The sequence below is a fragment of the Pan troglodytes genome, chromosome 2 (genome assembly GCF_028858775.2).
Source record: "Pan troglodytes isolate AG18354 chromosome 2, NHGRI_mPanTro3-v2.0_pri, whole genome shotgun sequence".
Lineage (NCBI taxonomy): Eukaryota > Metazoa > Chordata > Mammalia > Primates > Hominidae > Pan > Pan troglodytes.
The window spans coordinates 133,260,217-133,269,243 of record NC_086015.1 but is presented as its reverse complement, the minus strand read 5'-3'; the positions used below and the strand labels follow the sequence as shown (position 1 = coordinate 133,269,243).

Below are 9,027 nucleotides of genomic sequence, written 5' to 3'. Positions count from 1 at the left end.
TTTGGTCTTCTAATATTCTTCAGTGGATTTTCTCTAAAGTAGTATGTACAGAAAGCCTTGTACAGCAAAAAAGTAAATCACGTAATAATTCTGAGATTTTTAGAATTGTCACAGCTGAGAAACATTGCTGGCGGTGTATGCTCCGCAAGTGTGAAGATGTTCCTTGTGAATTGCTTGCATCCAGCATTAACGGCTGGTTTTTATCTTTTATTTTTCCAATCCTCTTTCCTTCTCAAGGTGTCCAAGACACACAGAGCCACGGAATCTCACAGGTGTCTGAGAATTCCTCCTCCTGGGACTCTCAGAGGATCCAGAACTGCAGCCGTCCTCGCTTTGCTGTCCCTGTCCCTGTCCATGTATCTGGTCATGGTGCTGAGGAACCTGCTCAGCATCCTGGCTGTCCGCTCTGACTCCCCCCTCCACACCCCCATGTACTTCTTCCTCTCCAACCTGTGCTGGGCTGACATCAGTTTCACCTCGGCCACGGTTCCCAAGATGATTGTGGACATGCAGTCGCATAGCAGAGTCATCTCTCATGCGGGCTGCCTGATGCAGATGTCTTTCTTGGTCCTCTTTGCATGTATAGAAGGCATGCTCCTGACTGTGATGGCCTATGACTGCTTTGTAGCCATCTGTCACCCTCTGCACTACCCAGTCATCGTGAATCCTCACCTCTGTGTCTTCTTCATTTTGGTGTCCTTTTTCCTTAGCCTGTTGGATTCCCAGCTGCACAGTTGGATTGTGTTACAATTCACCATCATCAAGAATGTGGAAATCTCTAATTTTGTCTGTGAACCCTCTCAACTTCTCAAACTTGCCTGTTCTGACAGCGTCATCAATAGCATATTCATATATTTCCATAGTACTATATTTGGTTTTCTTCCCATTTCAGGGATCCTTTTGTCTTACTATAAAATCGTCCCCTCCATTCTAAGGATTTCATCGTCAGATGGGAAGTATAAAGCCTTCTCCACCTGTGGCTCTCACCTAGCAGTTGTTTGCTGATTTTATGGAACAGGCATTGGCATGTACCTGACTTCAGCTGTGTCACCACCCCCCAGGAATGGTGTGGTGGCGTCAGTGATGTACGCTGTGGTCACCCCCATGCTGAACCTTTTCATCTACAGCCTGAGAAACAGGGACATACAAAGTGCCCTGCGGAGGCTGCGCAGCAGAACAGTCGAATCTCATGATCTGTTCCATCCTTTTTCTTGTGTAGGTGAGAAAGGGCAACCACATTAAATCTCAACATCTGCAAATCCTGCCCCTTAGTCACATTATTTTTGTGGCTTGATGGCTTTTATTCCTTTCCGCATTTCCTTTGTGAATATTGCTCTCTTCGTTATGCCTTTAACTGGAATGGGTGCGGATTCTGGGATCCTTTGTTTAGCAGAACCCGCATGACAGAATCCTCTCTACCTAGGCGGCCTCTTTTAGTTTCTGAGCAATAACCCTGTCATCCAGGTGGAATCACAACCATCTTTTTTATATACACGAAGTCCTCACTTCGTTTTGGAATTCCCTGAAAACTGACTTTATGGAAACAATGTACAGGAGGTCCTCCAACTCCATTGGTTGTTCAAAGTTGTGTAGTTATACTGTTGATGAAAAATAAATGGTTTCACTATACATAATTTTGCTTCAAGGTGAAGTTTCCAAGAGACTTTCAAAGGCGTTAAGTAAGGACATACTGTACATCAAATTCATATCCTCTTCCAGAGTTCCTGTGGAATTTCTTTATAAACTGCTTCTAGAGAATCTATTTAGGCAGGTTATGTGTAGAGATCCATGTCGCCGTCCCTCAATCTTGGCTTTGAGTCAAATCACCTGGGGAGCTTACACATGATGAGGCCTGGGTCTCAATACCCGAGATTCTGATTTCCTTGTACCTGTGTGAGTATGTGGATTTTTTTTCTTTTAAAGCACCAGAGGTGGTTCCAATGACGAAGTTTTTAGAGGCATCAAGCTCCAATGAGTAAGAACAGAAATTAATTGTAATATGATTTCTTCAAATATTATCTTCAAATGCATTGTCCATCAACACCATACAAATGTTTATTATGCTGTTTTTTTCTTACCATTTTGCATTTTCTATTTCTTTCTTTTCCTTTTTTTTTTTTAAGTCAGAGTTTCACTCTTGTTGCCCAGGCTAGAGTTCAATGGCACGGTCTCGGCTCACTGCAACCTCTGCCTCCCGTATTCAAGCAATTCTCCTGTCTCAGCCTTCCAAGTAGCTGGGATTACAGGCATGCGCTACCGTGCCTGGCTAATTTTTTTTTTTTTTTTTTTGTATTGTTAAGAGAGACAGTATTTCTCCATTTTGGTGAGGCTGGTCTTGAACTCCCGACCTCAGGTGATCCGCCCGCTTCAGCCTCCCAAAGTGCTGGGATTACAGGCATGAGCGACCGCGCCCAGCCACCACTTAGCATTTACATTTTACATTTGTTAAAGTTATAGATTTATACACACATTGATTGCTGCTTTGTTATACACTTGCATATACATAAGATGGGAAATAGAAAAGAATAAAATGGGCACAGTATCCCTGAAGTTTCACATTCTGAGACATTTTAAAAATATTTGCTCTTCAGAAATTTGTTTCAATGAAGAAACTGTGGTATACACACCCGGTGAAGTATGATTCAGCCTAAAAAGGAAGAAACTCCTCTCCGCTGTGGACAAAATGGATGAGATTGCAGGTCTGTATATTAAATGAAATAAGCCCGGCACTGAATGACAAATATTTCATGTCCTCACTTCTATGTAGGAAGAAAAAAGGAAACCTTGGCCAGGTGTGGTGGCTCAGACCTGTAATCCCAGCACTGTGGGAGGCCGAGTCGCACGGATCACTTGAGTCCAGGAGTTCGAGACCCACCTGGCCAACATGGTGAAACCCCGTCTCTACGGAAAACACAAACAATGAGCCGGGCGTGGTGACGCGTGCCTGTAGTCTCAGCTACTCGGAGGGCTAAGGCCCAAGAAGCGCTTGAACTCGGGAGGCGGAGCTTGCAGTGAGCCCGGATTGTGCTTGTGTACTCCAGCCTGGGCAACAGAAAGAGACTCCATCACACACCCACACACAAAAGGAATCTCAGGAAGGTGGAAACTATAAAGGTGATTAGCAGACACTAGGAAGCAAAGGGGTGGAATCCGGAATGAAGACAAGTGGATAATTGGGTCCCAAAATACTGAAAGATGGAATAAGTGAGTTCTAGTGTTTGATAGTACAGTATGAAAATTTTAGTTCACAAAAATTGCTTGCATATTTCCAGATGCTTTGGTAAGAAGCTTCCTAACTTTCTCATTATACTGGTTTTTAAGCTCTTCTCTTTCTGCTCCTGAAATGATGCTGGCTTTTTGATTTTGTTTTTTGTTTTGAGATGGAGTTTTGCTCTTGTTGCCCAGGCTGGAGTGTCATGGTGCAATCTTGGCTCATCGCAACCTCTGCCTCCTGGGTTCAAGCAATTCTCCTGCCTCCACCTCCCGAGTAGCTGGGATTACACGCATGCAGCAGCACGCCCAGCTAATGTTGTATTTCTAGTAGAGACGGGGGTTTCTCCCTGTTGGTCAGGCTGTTCTTCAGCTCCTGACCTCAGGTGATCCGCCCGCCTCGGCCTCCCAAAGTGCTGGGATTACAGGCGTGAGCGACCGCGCCCGGCCATGCTGTATCCTGATCTGTTGTCTCTTGTTGTTTGTTTGTTTTGGAGCCCGGAAATAACTTCTCACCTATATGTTCAAATGGTTTTTCACATGAGTGCTAAGAAAGCTCATTGGTGGAAAAGCAGCCTTTCCAAGAAATGGTGTTGGAGAAACTTGATTTCCATAAGCACAAGACTGAAGGTGGACCCTATGTCACACCAGGTGCAAAAATTAACGCAAACTGGATCAAAGACCTCACCCTAAGCGCCAAAAGTATCATACGCCTAAAAGAAAAGATTGGCCACAATTTCATGACATCAGATTGGGCAATGTTCTCTGGGATATGACACCAAAAGCATAGGCAACAAAATTAGATTCCTTGGATTACATCTAAATGACAGACCCTTTTGTGCAGCAAAAAACACTGTGAACTGAGTGAAAAGATAACCCAAGGATTAGGAACAATATTTGCAAAGCATATATCTGAAAAGAGGCTGATATCCATCGTATATGAAGAACAGCTAGAACTAAACCACAAGAAACCCAAAGCATCCCATCAACAATGGCCAGAAGACTCGAGTAGACGCGTCCCTAAAGAAGATATAGCAATGGCAATAAGCATCCAAAATGATGTTCAAAATCACTCATCACAGGGAAGCGCAAATCAAACCAATAATGTGATACCACACATTAGAATGGATATGATAAACAAACAGGCATTGGTGAGACTAGAGGGAAGTAGGAATGCTCAAATGTGATCTGAGGGAATGTAAAACCGTGAAGGAACGGGGAAAATAGTATGGTGTGTGCTTGAAAAATTAGAAACAGAATGATCAGATGTTCCCGCAGTTGCATTTGTGGGTACCTACCAAAAACAATTAGAAGCCAGGAGTGGAAGACAGATTTGTGTACACCCATATTCATAGCAGCATTATTCACAACAGCCAAAATGTGGAAGCAATTCAAGGGTTCGTGGACAGATGAATGAAAAAGCACACTGCAGTTCCTTCATACAATGGAAGACTATTCAGCCTTAAAAAAGCAGGCACTTCTGGCTGGTGCGGTGGCTCACGCCTGTAATCGCAGCGTCTTGGAAGACCGAGGTGGGCGGATCACCTGAGGTCAGGAATTCAAGACTGGCCATCTTGGTGAAACCCTGTCTCTACTCAAAATGCAAAAAATGAGACGAGCATGGTGGCGTGTGCCTATAGTCCCAACTACTCAGGAGGCTGAGGCACAAGAATGGCTGGAACCCAGGTGGCAGAGGTTACAGTGAGCCCAGATTGTGCCACTGCACTCCAGCCTGTGCGACAGAGTGAGACTCCATGGAAACACAAAACAAAACAAAGTCAAATGAACAGACAAAGAAAAAACTAACAAACAAACAAAAAAAACCAGAGAGGCACTTCTGACACAGGCCGCAACATGGATGAACCTTGAAAACATTATCGTCAGTGAAATAAATAAATCCCAAAAGGATAAACACTCCCAGGCTCAGTGGCTCGCACCTGTAACCCCAGCACTTTGGGAGGCTGAGCCAGGCGGATCACTTCAGGTCAGGAGTTCGAGACCAGCCTGGCCAATATGGTCTCTATTAAAAATACAAAAATTAGCTGGGCGTGGTGGCACACGCCGGTAATCCCAGCTACTCGGGAGACTGAGACACAAGAATCGCTTGAACCCATGATGTGGAGGTTGCAGTGAGGTGACATCATGCCCCTGCACTCCAGCCGGGGTGACAGAGAAAGACTCTGTTTCCAAAACAAAAAAATTAAACACGGTATGATTCCACTTATCTATCAAGTGTCTAGAGTAGTTAAATTCATAGAGTTGCAAACTAGAAAGGTGGCCCCTAGGGGTGGGTGAGAGAGAGGAGTGGAGAGCTTGGTGAATGGGTGCAATTTCCATTTTGAAAGATAAAACTGTTCCGGAGACGATGACGGTGATGGTTGCTAAACAATGTGAACGTACTTCATGTCATGAAACTGTAAAGTGAAAAAGCGTGGAAACTGTAAAGGTTTATACTGGCCATTCTATATGAACTAATATATATTTATAATTTTTAATATTGATACATGGTATATTTTCCCATAATAAAAGATGAAAATTAAAGCAGTTGGATGTTTAAGAAGAAAAGAAAGAAGCGAAGAATACACACCAGCTTTCTCCTGATTAGAGGAAGAGCCCCAAAGCTTCTATGGACACTCACTTTTCTCTTCTTCTTCTTGCATTATTAGGAGGAAATCCTTAGAGGTTGGGGAACTTGGGTGACTTTGGCTAATAAGGAGCTCTGTGCCTTGAGCCCCCCAGGCCACAGAATAGTAAATAGTCAGTCTGTGCCTCCAGCCCTGTAGTGTGAGGTTCCAGTCCTGTGGGCTCCACTCCCGTCACCTGTATCAAGAGGCTCACGTCTCACCCTGTCTTCTTGCCAGCCTTGAGGATGGAGTCTGAGCCTCCATGTTGCACCACACAGGGAGGATAGTGGACCTGTTCTCTGTGGTCATGGCCCAGCAGAGGGGAAGGGCAGTTCAGTGAGTGTAGGGAAAAGAAAGAGAGATCAGACTCTTACTGTGTCCATGTAGAAAGGAAAGACATAAGAGACTCCATTTTGAGAAAGACCTGTACTTTCAACAATTGCTTTGCTGAGATGGTGTTAATGTGTAGCTTTGCCCCAGCCACTTTGACCCAACCTGAAGCTCACAAAAACATGTGTTGTATGAAATCAAGGTTTAAGGGATCTAGGGCTGTGCAGGACGTGCCTTGTTAACAAGATGTTTCTAAGCAGTATACTTGGTAAAAGTCATCGCCATTCTCTAGTCTCAATAAACCAGGGGCACAATACACTGTGGAAAGCCACAGGGACCACTTCCCTTGAAAGCAGCATATTGTCCAAGGTTTCTCCCCATGTGATAGTCTGAAAAGTGGCCTCGTGCGAGGAGAAAGACCTGACCGTCCCCGAGCCCAACACCAGTAAAGGGTCTGTGCTGAGGTGGATTAGTCAAAGAGGAAAGCCTCTTGCAGTTGAGAGAGAGGAAGGCCGCTGTCTCCTGCCTGCCCCTGGGAACTGAATGTCTCGGTATAAAACCCAACTGTACATTTGTTCAATTCTGAGATGGGGGAAAAACTGCCCTATGGTGGGAGGTGAGACATGTTGGCAGCAATGCTGCCTTGTTATTCTTTAGTCCACTGAGACGTTTGGGTGGAGAGAAACATAAATCTGGCTTACGTACACGTCCAGTCATAGAACCTTCCCGTGAACTTCATGATGACATAGATTCTATTCCTCACATCTTCATTGCTGACCTTCTCCTTATTACCACCCTGCCTCCTACTACATTCCTTTTTGCTAAAATAATAAAAATAATAATCAATAAAAACTGAGGGAACTCAGAGGCCAGTGCCGGTGCAGGTCCTTGGTATGCTGAGCGCCGGTCCCCTAGGTCCACTGTTGTGTCTCTATACTTTGTCTCTGTGTCTTACTTCTTTTCTCAGTCTCTCATCCCACCTGACTAGAAATACCCACAGGTGTGGAGGGACAGGCCACCCCTTCAAGTGAGTGCTGAGGGACGGTCGGGAGCCTTGTTTGTTTCCTCATCCTTAGGACGTACTGGAGACTGCGGTGGGCAGATGTGAGGAGAGCAATATGCAAACTCTGTGCTCAGCATACTGGAATTTCTGTTCTTGGTTGTGGTGGGGGTCTCAGAAATCTTATTCAAAATTTTGCTTTCCTCCCCCACTGGTTGTCCTTTTCATAGACATCTCACCCATGATAGCAGGGAATCAGTCCCTCTAAACTATTCCCTAAGAACAAAAAAGAGATTATGAAGGTGATGAGGATAAAGAGGATGACGACAGACACCATGGCATCATGAACCCTTACTGAGGGCTTACTGAAGGTCTGGCTCTGAGCTCTGTGCTCTATGCAGCTTGTTTCATTTCATCTGCATAGTCTCCACGTTATTAGTTCACATTTCATGATGATTTTACAGACTAGAAAAGGCGCAACGGATTTTCATGTAGCTTGTACCAGATCACGAAGTCAGAAAGGGTGAAGTCCAATTTGATCCAGGCAGTCTAAGTCCAGACACATGGCATTTGGCCAGTCCTCTCCCTGCATCCAACCTGCCCTCTCAAATCCTTGTCACTCAGGCCGATGCCCCTGCTCACTCTGCTCTTCCCTTTGGAGGTTCATTGTAAACCACAGCTAGACCAGTGGGTGCCACAATCACTGTGTCATGTTTAGAAGGGGCAGCTGAGATCACATCGAGGATTCCAGAAGGAATTGGCACAGGATCATTCGGGACGCATATCTCCCTTGTCCCTGTTCCTGGTTTTCCTTACAGCTCTCGACTTCCTCAAAGGAGTCATCAATTCGGTGTTTGGCTTCCATTCCTATTGAGGAAGCTGGAAAGTGTTTCAAAAATGCTCCTCCGATGTGCCTGTGGTTAAGACCTCTGAGCTCTGCTTAAATCTTTTGGAAGCTGGGCGCGGTGGCTCAAGCGTGTAATCCCAGACTTTTGAGAGGCTGAGGCAGGCGAATCACAAGGTCAGGAATTCGAGACCAGCCTGGCCAACATGGTGAAACCCTGTCTCTACTAAAAATACAAAAAAAAGAAGAAAATTAGCCAGGCACGGTGGCGTATGCCTGTAATCCCAGCTACTGGGGAGGCTGAGGCAGGAGACTCCTTTGAAGCCGGGAGACAGAGGTTGCAGTGAACCGAGATCACGCCACTGCACTCCAGCCTCGGCAACACAGCAAGACTCTGTCTTAAAAAAATAAATAAATAAAAATTATGAAACAATGTGCTTGGATGGGCTTGGCAAACTTTAGCCATTAGCTCACGTACCACTTTGGAAGAGCATACCTTCAGTCACTTCACCCTTTAATCCCTTTGCTCAAGACTAAAGTTCTGAGAGGAAGTCTAATCGGCTGAGTTGTGTCCATGTGGGCAGTGCAGGAAAGGGTGCAGCGGGAAGCAGCTCCAGGGATGTCTTTGGCTTCCATCATGGGGGAGCAGATGCCTGGATTATCCACCCTAACACATCTGGACAAAGGAAAACGAGGTTCTCTGAGGAAGGAGACATAGAGCCCAAGGAGCTAACTAAGAGACAAACAGTCATCCTGTCTTGTCATTTTCTTTTACATATGTGTGTACATTATCTTACACTTATCACTTTGTTTTCTTTCTCTCCTTTAATTGTACCCTGCTGCCAAAAGTTAAAATAAAATGAAAGTATTGAGATAGCTCGGTAACTGACTTTTGGTCAATTGCCTTTTCATATAGTGAACAGCTGCCCAAATCACACTGACAGAGACAGTGATTGTCTCTGTCACTGTGCAAATTTGCAAGCGTTTGCATGATCACTCCCAATCCCCCAACACAGGGC

General features: G+C 45.1%; 1 pseudogene; it reads left to right on the top strand.

Moving 5' to 3' along the window:
* The first annotated feature begins 339 nt into the window (after positions 1-339).
* Positions 340-1,281, top strand: LOC100610201 (olfactory receptor 7E24-like; annotated as a pseudogene).
* The last annotated feature ends 7,746 nt before the right edge of the window (positions 1,282-9,027 follow it).